At 35.3% G+C, this 12784-nt stretch overlaps 1 pseudogene; it reads right to left on the bottom strand.

Annotated features, from left to right (window-relative positions):
* Positions 1–441: 441 nt before the first annotated feature.
* On the bottom strand, positions 442–5487 carry LOC148236443 (uncharacterized; annotated as a pseudogene).
* Between the last annotated feature and the right edge of the window lie 7297 nt (positions 5488–12784).

The following is a 12784-nucleotide window of genomic DNA, read 5'->3' as shown; positions in this document are numbered from 1 at the left end:
ATCGTTGTCGTTATCGAAAATTATCGTTCGTTATCGATCATTATCGTTACTCAATCAATACGAAATGGAGACTTCGATCCTTAGTATGATGATAACGATAAATGTCTATCTTCTACCTCGGGGTTCTCCAACGTCTTCAACATTTTCTCTTCAACTGTATCAATTCGATTTTTTGTACTTTTAGGACGAGTGTCGTGGTTTTTTGAATAAATTCTCACTTTCTTCATGTAGCCAATTAGACCGTGTCGACCACCGGTGGCCGACACGGCATACCTAACTTTAGATTGTTATTTTGTGCCGTCGGCCACGCGTTCTGTATAAACTACTATTAAACTTGGCCGACACGGCCCTTTTCTATCTTACTACGATACGGCCTTAGGATATCTTCATAGTTCTAAAAGATATATACTCATGAATGTGATATTTTGTTTGAAATAAAACTCATGCATGAAATTTTATTTAAAATACCTTTATTGACAAATAAAAACTAACACCATTAGTACAATAAAAAAACAAAATAAATCTAAATAAAGTTAAAACTAGAAAAATAAACTTGTTCAAAAATTAAAATCGATTTATTTTATTGAAACATTTTATACAATAATGTGGTTGAGCTGGACATTCTGAGCAATATGTTTTGACTCTAATGGTTTTATTCCTGGCGTATTTTCTACCATTTTCATAACATCCCTTGAAACATTTTCTAGTCGTTCTTTGACTTTTATTGTGTGTTTCACTAGTCTCGTCTTTGAAATAACCGTTGCTTGGTTTTCATTAGTCTTGTTGCATAGATAGTTTACAATTGCTTTCTTAAATGCTACCATGGAAAGGTTTTTATTGATAGTCACTTTATGGAGTATCAATGAATTTACCATCGCGGTGTTTAAAATTAATTCAATCCCAAGCTTTTTGTACCACTTGAGACTCTTCCTTAGAGGCGACGAATACGCAGTCATTTGATCTGATAGATCAATTGCGTCTTTCGTTTTATTATAATCAACCACTATTTTTGGTTTATATTTTTCTTGGACTCTCTTGTTGGTTGTCTTTGCAAATTCTGCTGAATGCTCGGTGGACAGTAATAACACGTCATGTTTATCCTTCCACTTCATAACAGTTATTCCTTTTTTATTTTTTTGAGCCTTGTATTCTTCAGTTTGCTAATTCGCATTTATCACATCTTTTAGTAGTTTTTTTCTGTTCACAGATTTCTTGCAAATATTGCAAACTAGCGTGCTCTTCTTTTTGTTGGATAAGGGCAAAATCTGCAATTTCTCACTGATGCTTGGGATCCTGTAGATATTGATGCAAGTGAATCCGGTGAATTGCTTGTTGCTATTTCAGTAGTTTCGAGTGAATTTTTCTGGTAATATGACATTGCGATGTCAATCGCATCTTGTTGGAGCTTGTGAAATTTGATTGTGCTGTTTTTTCTTAGTTCGGCCAAATCCAAACTGAGCTCTCTGTTAAAGCATTTACGGCGACTTCTATTGTTTTTCTGCCACTTAGAATACTTAAGACAGGAGTCCACAGTAGATGCATTTAAAGCTGCAATATCTAAAATCTCCATGAAGATCCGAAAAGGCCATCTTCTGGTCGACCTTACGCACGAATACTCTGCCGTCATCTTGTCACCCGTGTCTACGGCACCTTTAGTTTTATTATAGTGCAATATAATCTCTGGCTTTTTTTCATGATGTTCACTTATTTCACCATTATGAAATTGGGTGCTTAAAAGTAACACCGCTTTGTTTATCTTCAGCTCGTATGAGACGAGGGTTGTGGTGGGTGTAAAGCCAAAAATGCTACTGTGTAGTTCCCGATGGCGAGATGGCAAAAAAACTTAAAGGATTTCTCTTTTGTTTTTTCTAAGGGTACTGATCAGAGTCAAATTTTTTACAATAAGTTATCTGATAATAGCACTGACGTAAAAAATTATCTGTTGTTATCCCTCTATTGGTGCCATATTGTGGTCGAACTAAGTCCATAACCACTTTATTTCCCTACGATTGTTAACCATTCCCCCATAAATTTGTAGATTAGTTATATATGACGTGGAAGAATCAGCAGCCTCCCAGGTTTAGATTTCATATATACACAAAATGGACATTTTCCCCTAAATGCGACCAAACGTTCATCCATGGTTATATTTGTTGTTGGTGAAAAAATTTTTTGACACGCAACTACAAATTTGTCAAAAATTGACTTAATCGGTTCTAATTTATCTAAAGAGATGTTAACCTCTTCAACGTTTTGCTTCACTGTTGAAAGTGTGATCCGCAGTGACACGAACTTTTCGCCGCTAGCGGATATATGAGAAATATTAATAAAATTCCGATTCTTTATGAAATACAATTATAAAGAAAATTACAATTGTATTACATTATTGTATTACATTATACATGTACAAATTACATTAAGTATGTAAAAAATAAAATAAAAAGCATTTATAAAAATAAAATTTAATAATTGAAAACAAAATATAATGAAAAAATAGTAAATAAAAATATACAAATTCATAAAAACACTTAATTTGATTATTACAAGAACTTAGAGAAAAATTTATATGAAACATGTAAAAAGTATTCTTTGGTTTGATATATTTAAAACATGGAGCTGCGCAAAGTGGTGATCTGCAGTTTTCACACCTGTATCTAGATTCCTTTCGAATACCTTTTTTATAACACAGTACACATCGTTTTGTAGGTTTTTGTTTTGTCGTCAGCGGAATAAATGACGGAAAATGTGCTTCTACTAAACGAGAAGGTCTCGCGGTTTTAGATCTTCTTAACTTCTCTTCCCTTTTTTCTGTATATTTTTCTATAATACCTTCCGCAAGATCTAATATAAAATTTAATCGACTCTTTTTGCCTCTAAGCTTTTTGAAAATTTTATGGCAATTAAAGTAGTGTCTAAATAATTTCATATAATATTTTTTCATTCTGCTTCTTGCGCATGCATAAAAGTGCAAATTACTATCTGCCAAATCTACGCCTCCCATTTTTTCATTATAATCTAATACAACAATAGGTTTTTCTACTATGTTTCCTTTAACATTTACTGTTTTTTTGCTGTCGTCATGTATGCTACTTCCCATTCAAATTTCCTTTTTGTCGTGCCATTTTAATATCATCTGTTTACGCATATACATCACAAAACATTCTTTTTAATTTCTTTGTCTTGATTTCTTTAAGAATATTAGCTCTATTTTTTTCTCAGTGTGCCCACACAATCTGTTCGTTGTCGAGCGAGTTTATCAATCAAATCCACATTGGTATAATAGTTGTCAATGTATAAACAATATCCCTTTCCTAACAGAGGATGAATTAATTCCAATGGAATTCTGGACGATATAGGTTCATCGGGGTAAATTCACCATAAATTGCACTCGCACCTGTATAGAAAAAGAAATTATATACATATCCAGTTTCACGTAAAGCAAACATCTTCATTCCAAATCTTTTTCTTTTGGAAGGTATATACTGTTTCCAGGAGAGTCTCTCTTTGTAGACAATTATGTTAATCACAAAGCCAGTCTGCATCGCACAAGACAAACATTTTTATTCCGAAACGGTTTCTTTTCGATGGAATGTAAATTCTGAATGACAAACGCCCTTTCCGTAGTAATAGACTTTTATCAATACATAAGTTTTAGAAGGGGTAAAATGCGGCTTTATACGTGGCTTTTATTGGGTCTAATGATGGATAGGTTTTTTTGTAAGCGATCATTGCTCCGGATTGTATTATCTGCAAAGTGTAGTGCTCGCAGAAGAAGAAAAAATCTGTCTGTAAATTATTAATAAATCATGAAATTATCTAAAGTAGTAATATTTTGAGAAAACTGTATTTGGTACCACGCATTTATACTTGAAGCAGAATAATTGATTGGAGAAGGTGTGGAAGCATATGTTTTGGAAGTTTATGAAACAACGGAGTCAATTGGTGAATAATTTCTGTATTGGTCCAATTGGGATTGAGTAGCTGAATGCGACAGTATTTTAATTTCTTCCAGAAGCATTAACACTTTTATTCTAAACGCGCTCATTTGATCGTCAGTAAGTTTCTGTACGTCAGTTAACGAGCTAAGAAGAAACATTTTTCGGGGATCCTCATTAGATTTTCTATTTTATAGCCTTTACAAAAGCTTTATCAGCTTTGTTATTATTGGTTTAATTTTTGTTTTGGGCTTTTTGAATGGCTACCATCTTCTAAACCAATTTCTTTCGCAATATTTCTGTTGGAATATTTCTCATAGAGCTCAGATTCAACATTTTGTTCTGAAGGATTGGTAAATTCCCTTTGTTTTAGCCGATATCATTCGTAGTTTCAGTGCAAAGTCGGAATCTTCTTGGTAACGTTGTTGCATCCCATTATCTTAAATTTTCCGGTAGATGTTTTGACTTACATGAAAGAAGCATCCTTTAATTTCGCAGTCTGGGAAACTTAACTGTATTTAACAACTAATTCAAAGTCGATCATGACGCTGGTTTAATTTAAATTGGCATTCAACATAGTTAATGTCTCAAACAGTTGAATGTACGTAGCCTGTCTTTTGTCTTGCAGTAAAACATAAACACACTCGTCGAAAGACTCGTCCATGAATAAGTGCATGAATCTTATATAATTGAAAAAATAACGCAGGAGCAGTTTTGAAAGTCTCGTCCAAAAACCAATGCAATGTTGTTTCCAACAGTCTGAGACTCTCACGTGTTCCAAAGATTAATATTCGATTGTTATTCTCTCGGCCGAAATCATTCAGAAGGAAATTTTGGCCATCATGAGTAACTTTGTAATGATCTGGGATATCGATATCACTTATATTCAACGAAACAGGTAATGGACGATTAATAACTTGTCGGTGACGTCTGATATTGAGCCGTGGATGATGAACTGTTGGCAATTTGGCCTTTGCATCCTCACTTATCGATGAAACAGATTGAGTAATAATTTGTTGCGGTGCTTCTTCACTTTCTTCCACCAATCTTTTTATTTCTTGAACTACTCTGAGAACTTATATTCTTGCTGGATCTAGACCATGAGAATGATGGTTTAACTGGCCCACCAACTCTTCTCCACGGAGTTTAATTTTAGCCGTACGTTTTCGTCGTCGGAAAATTTCAAACAAATTAAAATTCATTGGATAAGTTAGGTTAAAAAAAACAATTTACAAAACAATATTAAATTATAATTTCAAATAAATATTCATATATATAACAATAAAAACATTACAAAATATATGATAAATTATAATAAACCTTTTAAATAATATTTAAAAAAATGTATTATTCGGTGGAATAATCTGCTCGAGTCAGAATCATTGTTGATATTAAATACAAGACTCGTATTGTCACAGATGTCATCTATAGCGTGGTCGTTAATCCTATATTCTTTTTCTTTGTCAATTGCATTTTGACAAACATTTTTCCACTCGTCAACAGTTACACTTATTTTTTCTTCGACCAGCCTTTTGACCGAATCCATCGTCATTTCGACGTTTCTCGAGCCCACATAACCTTTAACAGAAGCCCATATTTTTTCTATAGGATTGAGATCGGGGTGATAAGGTGGCAACCTTAGAACACTGGCCGAATTCATTAAAAATTTAATCTATAGCACATGTTTTAAATTTTGCTCTATTGATAGATATCAATTTATATAATTCCACCTTGAGCACATTTGGTGAAAAATATAAATTGTTTCTCATTAACCATTCCATCATATCTGCCTTTTTTGAATACGACGTAGGAGATGGATTTATTTGCTTGTTATGGTACGCCGCATTATCAATTACCACCACCGATCTGGGCTCTAGATTTGGAATCCACATTTTAGTGACCCAATTTTTAAAATTTTCAAAATTCATGTCATCATGATAATCTCCTGTCTTTTGATGAGATTTGTAAATCAAAAGGGCGTTTGCCACAAAGCTCTTTTCTCCGTCGGCGTGGACTATTATAAATCGAGAACCTTTTGATATTGGTTTTCGAACACCGCTATTTGATGGGTCGTTCCATGTCATAGACGAAACATGGGTGGTGTTCACATAGGTTTCGTCAGTATAAACAATTGGCCTTTCTTCTTGTCTATACCTTTCAATTTCTTTTAAAAATACTGTCCTCATATATTATTTTATTTTTTATTTTAAATATGAATAATTATTTAAAGTTTTCGCCCATTTAAATCCCAAATCAGTAACAATTATTCTGGACAATGTCTTAGTAAGCCAGCAAATTCGATGGATTCTTTAACAGCCAAGAAATTTTATTCATCCTCGGCAGTTGTTTATGCGTGATATGAAAATTATGAATACATCTTATCACTGACTTATCGAAGTAGTCCATTACAATTTTTTTTTACATATCCTCGTTTTTTTCGGGGAATTCAAAGCCATTTGTTTACTGTTATTTTTGTGTTTCTGAACAATTCTGTAAACTGTGTTTATCCCTAGTTTGGTCACGGCGGCTACCTGCTGCATAACTGGCACTACCTAAAAATACGCATCTTGTTTTATCCTTGAACATTTGCTCACAGCATTATTACAAATATAATTACCGAATCGCCGAAGCTGTGTATATTTTCCATATATTTATATACATTTAACATGTTTTCCTTTGCTTGTCCCGATAATCCACGACCTTTTTCCAATTTGCTATATTCCGTCATATATTCTTTATAAACATTGTATTTTCTTCACAAAGATTTCGCCCAAACGGCAACCCGGCAATCAATACAATACATTTAATGATGATAAATCATTATTTTCGTTGCAAATACATTGTTGCGACTTCTCCCCTTTGGAGATGGCCGTCTTTTGTTCTCGAAGGACCATCCTCTGACGACAAAGTGGGATCAACCATCACTGTGCTTTTGTAATGAACCAAATCTAATCTTTCTTATGCAGTAAGGGTCTATTCATGTATGATACTACTTCATGAGGATAAATTCCTGAACTTAAAACTAGCTGAGTAGCTTTTAATTAAATAAGATGTGAAGCTAATATTTTAGGAGCAGAAACTCTAGTTAATTCTGGTGTTAGTTTATACCATGATTCTCTTATCTTGAACATAGGATTGGCTGGGTCACTGCATCTAATGTTGAAGCTGTTGTGACTTCTCCCTTTTGGAGATGGCCGTCTTCTGTTCTCGAAGGACCACCGTCTCTCGACGGAATTAAACGCCTCAAGCACTATTGAAACGCTTTATTACCAAGTTTATATCCTCAGGCTCCTTACGCTGACGCACGACCACTCACTGAGAGCCGCGTCGCTTACTTGTCAAACAGAAAAAAAACCCACGCACGGCCATAACACTATTTTTTTCCGCCATGCATAAATATATGTAAAAATTGTCTGTGTATACATGTATACAAACCAATCAAGAAGGACTAGTACGGATATGCTCACAGATTCACTAATACTAACGCGTTTCACCTTCTTAGCTGTCTAGAACTATAATGAAATGTTCAAAGTCAGAGTGATGATAATTTGTGATATGCGCGTGGCGGATCGTTCACAATCGAAGGTGTATGTGTCTGAAAATAAAAAGTAGGTTTAATCCGGCCTTTCAGCCTTCATATCAATTACTTAAGTGTGTGAATAATTAAACAAAAAAAAATGATGGATGGTGTTTGCGCTGCTTTAAGGTGGCTTGTATCTGAGGATATCTCTCGGGTGAGGGTATCCGTACGGGTCGTCTCTGCTGCTCAGGTTCCTGATCGTGTCGTTCGGGATCGTCGGCAGGGTCTTGTGGAATCGTGTGGAGAGCTCCTTCACAAACTCCATGATAAGCCTGGTGTTGGTATCCTTGCGGATATCAACATTTAATGAAATGTTTTCAAGTGTACCCACCCCTTTATATATTGGTGGCGGCGATACACAAAAAACTACTATAGAAAGAGGTTTTCTTTGACCAATTACATTTATAATGAATCCCTATTGGCTTGTTTTTGAAAAACAGCGCTTATTGGTTCGTGGGCGTGAACAAAACGTAAAATATAATAAAAACCCTGGAGAAAAAAATAATTTGGGTTCTTTTGTCTCGCTGCCATTCGTCATGCTGCCCAAAGAAAGAATCTTGTTTTAATAGTCGTAGTAAATGCCCTGCATTTTTGGGTATTTATTCTATTGTAGAGTACGCTCGAGATTAGGATTCCGGTTTGTTATTGTGTGCGTGAACTGTGTGGCTCAAAACAATTTCGCTCAGAATATTTATTTTTTTTATTTTAAAAGAAAATATATGTTTATTTAACATACATACATATTAATAAAACAATGTAAATTAAAATTAAGTCTAGATTAACAAGAAAATTATTATTCAAAATATGTTTATTTAACATACATATGTACATATTAAAAAAACAATTTAAATTAAAATTAACCAGAAAATTAATATTATTCAAAATATGTTTATTTAACCGTTAACCTCATACTACTGTTTTGTCAGTCATCCTACGCATAGCGGCCTAAGAGGCCGGCATCAATTTATAGGAAATTTAGAATAGTTGAATGCGTAAAACTATCAATTATGATATTTTAAATTAAAATTTAGATTTCATACATATATTTTATTTATTTTCATTAAATAAAAGTGGGCTAATTAATAAATTAACAAAATAAACTTGATACATTTTGATTACAAAATAAAACTTTTTACCATTCAAATAAAAAAATTAAGAGATTAAAAATTCAAAATAAAACTATGTATATTATTTTCAATCCTTTTTTTATTGATTTAAACATTTATCACAAATCATTTTAGCATAATTATTACATGTATTTTGTGGCGCAACGTATACAACACATATTCTTCTTTCCGTTTCACATAAATGGCATTGTTTACGATTTTTCTTTACTGATGAAGTTGAAGGTGCCGTAGAATTTTCGCGTTTCTTTCCAATTGAACAATTTATAAAACTAATCGATTCTTTCAAGTCTTTGTTGCGTAAGTTTTGATGCTGTCTTCGCTGCAAATTTGGTAAAATTAGTGACTCACTAAGTTCTTCTAAAAATGAATTTCTCCTATCGTTTTTTTTTAAATTCCAATTTTTATATATATTGGTGTATATAAGATACGCCGCCAATGCACTGATATCTAAAATATTTGTAAAAAATGCTACAGGCCATCTGTTTGTCTTCCTTTTGCATGTGTATGTTTTCAGCATTTTATCCATAAGATCAGTGCCTCCTTTTGTTTTATTGTAGTCAATTATAATTTCTGGTTTGCGCTTATTTTCTTGTACAATCGTATCACTATGGTGCATTGTGGACAGTAAAATTACTGCTCTTCCTATTCGCGGTACATATGACGCCAAAGTGAGGCTCTTTGTAAAACCGAAAATTGTCGAAAATTCTTCCTGAGAACGATTTGAATGAAAATTTTTGGGAATAAATGATTTATTTTTTCGCAACGTTTCAGTTATGGTTAGGCCACAACATTTCATATTTAGAGCCAATTGCTTTGAAGTAAAAAAATTGTCGATTGTTATATTTCTATTTGATCCGAAATATGGTATACATAATTTTTCGACAATTTTTTCGCCGAGATTGATCGCACGTTGGCTTCCTTCTTTTCCAAAATATGGAATCCCTCCTAATGGAAATCCTGTTTGTGAATCATTGATCCAAAATATTTTGATTCCATATTTTTCTGGTTTTGATGGCATATATTGTTTGAATGGACACTTACCATCAAAACCAAACAATTGTTCATCCACAGTTAGATTACATGATGGCATGTAAAATTTTCCCAAATTAATATTTATTTGTTCCCACAAGTCTTTGATAGGTGCAAGTTTATCGTTGGCACGCCTTTCATGTCTCGAGTCTTTATCATCAAATCTAATAAACCGACAAATTTCGTGATATCGATTTTTGGACATGATCGCTCGAAAAATTGGAGGTCCGTATTTTTTACTCCATAATCGGTCAATACTTACATCTGACGATTTTAGATGACCAGCTGTCAACAACACCCCAATAAATGCACCCATCTCTATATTATCAACTGGTTTCCACTGTTTTTTATATTGGTTTTCTGCGTGCACTCTGATAGCCTCCTTATTAGTCATTTCTGTTATTATTGACAATAAATTATCTGGGAAAATTAAATGAAAGGCGTCCACTGGATCCTCAATTGTAGTGCCTGGTGGTAAAATGACTTTGTTGGTTGAACCTCTAATAATATTATGTGCAGGAGTCCTTCCAGTAGTTTGAGGAAAACAATACCACACACTATGATCTTTTGCTGGTAAATGAGTGTTGTCATTACCAGGTGCAGCTGGTAATTCCTGACGTATTGGCAACTCTTCTTCGCTCTCAGCATCGCTGTGGTAAGAGTTGACACTCACATGATCAGTATCTTCTGATTCGTCACTACTGTATTTATATTCTTCGTCCGAATTTTGGATTTCTGCTAGCAGACGAATTTCTTCATTATTCAAGAAGCGAGACATTTTTAGGGATATTTCTCTAAAATTAATGAATAAATCAATAATGAAAATTAATAATAACATCAGTATAATAGAAGTTGTTGATTTAATTATTATAATACATACCTGTATACAAAATAACGACAGTTAAATTTTTTAAAAACTTTCAATAACACTCAGCGAAGGACAAACGACAACTAATTCTCGTCGGCCGCTGCGGCCGTTAGAGAGGGAATGGCGGAGTTTTTTTATAAACACGTGCAATTCGTAAAAAAAAAAATTTTAATATTTTTTTTTCGAAAATTATTTATTACTATTTGCTGGATTTATCATTTTGATGTTAAAATGATATCCATCTTCTCCTTCCCAGAACAAATTGGTAACTATGCAAATGTCGATTTTATACTCACTGGCAACAGCTCCAGCTTGTGTCGAATTCCACATCAGTACATTCAAATTCTTCTTAGAAGAGGACATCTAGGTACTCTATCATCATGATGGCTATCTCCATTTTGCTCGCACACTTGCCAGCTTTGACCCGAATCTCTTAAAGTAAGAGGAGCATCTTCCGTAGATCTGAGGTCAACACGAGGGCATCTTCTGCATCTGTGTTTTTGACATTAGCGGTTGCAGCTGAGAAGTTCTGGGTCTGGACGATGTACTCCTTCCTGCGAGGGCAGTTCTTATAATTGGCCGGATGATCCCCTTCGCATGCGGTGCACTTCGCTGGTGTATCATGGTCCGTTTTCGAGCAGTCGGCGGTTGTGTGACTGCCGGTACACTTGACGCATCGTGAGGCTTGGTGGCAATTTTTAGCTGGGTGTCCGTAAAACTGACACCTGAAACATTGAGTTAAATGTCTATTGTTACGCTTATACCTTTCAAGAATGCCCTTGGCGAAAAAAGCGTATCGGATGTTTCTGATTGCAGCTGTCATGGTTTCTGAAGAGAACTGGAGCAGGTAGAGTCGAGAGCCACCCTGTATCTCCATCTTTGTCTTCATTGTCGTCACTTTGACGACATTAAGTTCTTGCCGCTTGAGGTCAGCAGCGATGTCTTCAATTGGGACTTCTGGAAGTCCTCACAGGACAGACTTGACTGTCTTTTCCTCGTCAGTAGTGAAAGTATGAAATGGGCGTTGCCCCTTCAATCCTTCCGTTAATAATGCTCGTTGCTCGAACGAAGAACATTGTATGGACACGTTGCCCTTTCCAATATAAATAAAATGACTATGGTATCTCAATGACGTCCGTCGTTTGCAGATGGGTGCCCGTGACTTCCATAATCATAGGGGGAACTCTGCTCAATTTGATTCCCATTATCTCGGGAGGTTTTTCAAATTGTTTTGGATCGAAGTTAGACTGGGGTTTCTGGACTCAGCGGATGGTCTGGCGGAAGTTGCCATTCCAAATCGTGATTGAAGTTGAGGAACGTCTTAATCGTCCCCACAGAACTCTACGGGGTAACTCTAATTAATTAATTAAATACATTTATTTATTACCATTTGCTGGATTTATCATTTTGATGTTGAAATGATATCCATCTTCTCCTTCCCAGAACAAATTGGTAACTATGCAAATGTCGATTTTATACTCACTGGCAACAGCTCCAGCTTGTGTCGAATTCCACATCAGTACATTCAAATTCTTCTTAGAAGAGGACATCTAGGTACTCTACCATCATGATGGCTATCTCCATTTTGCTCGCACACTTGCCAGCTTTGACCCGAATCTCTTAAAGTACGAGGAGCATCTTCCGTAGATCTGAGGTCAACACGAGGGCATCTTCTGCATCTGTGTTTGTGTTGTGGCCTTTGAGCCTGCTTGATATTAGCGGTTGCAGCTGAGAAGTTCTGGGTCTGGACAATGTACTCCTTCCTGCGAGGGCAGTTCTTATAATTGGCCGGATGATCCCCTTCCCATGTGGTGCACTTCGCTGGTGTATCATGGTCCGTTTTCGAGCAGTCGGCGGTTGTGTGACTGCCGGTACACTTGACGCATCGTGGGGCTTGGTGGCAATTTTTAGCTGGGTGTCCGTAAAACTGACACCTGAAACATTGAGTTAAATGTCTATTGTTACGCTTATACCTTTCAAGAATGCCCTTGGCGAAAAAAGCGTATCGGATGTTTCTGATTGCAGCTGTCATGGTTTCTGAAGAGAACTGGAGCAGGTAGAGTCGAGAGCCACCCTGTATCTCCATCTTTGTCTTCGTTTTCGTCACTTTGACGACATTAAGTTCTTGCCGTTTGAGGTCAGCAGCGATGTCTTCAATTGGGACTTCTGGAAGTCCTCTCAGGATAGACTTGACTGTCTTATCCTCGTCAGTAGTGAAAGTATGAAATGGGCGTTGCCCCTTCAA

This window comes from Plectrocnemia conspersa, unplaced genomic scaffold (genome assembly GCF_051122295.1).
Source record: "Plectrocnemia conspersa isolate PC_06_02 unplaced genomic scaffold, ASM5112229v1 ptg000003l, whole genome shotgun sequence".
NCBI lineage: Eukaryota > Metazoa > Arthropoda > Insecta > Trichoptera > Polycentropodidae > Plectrocnemia > Plectrocnemia conspersa.
This window is presented reverse-complemented; position numbering and strand designations above follow the sequence as displayed.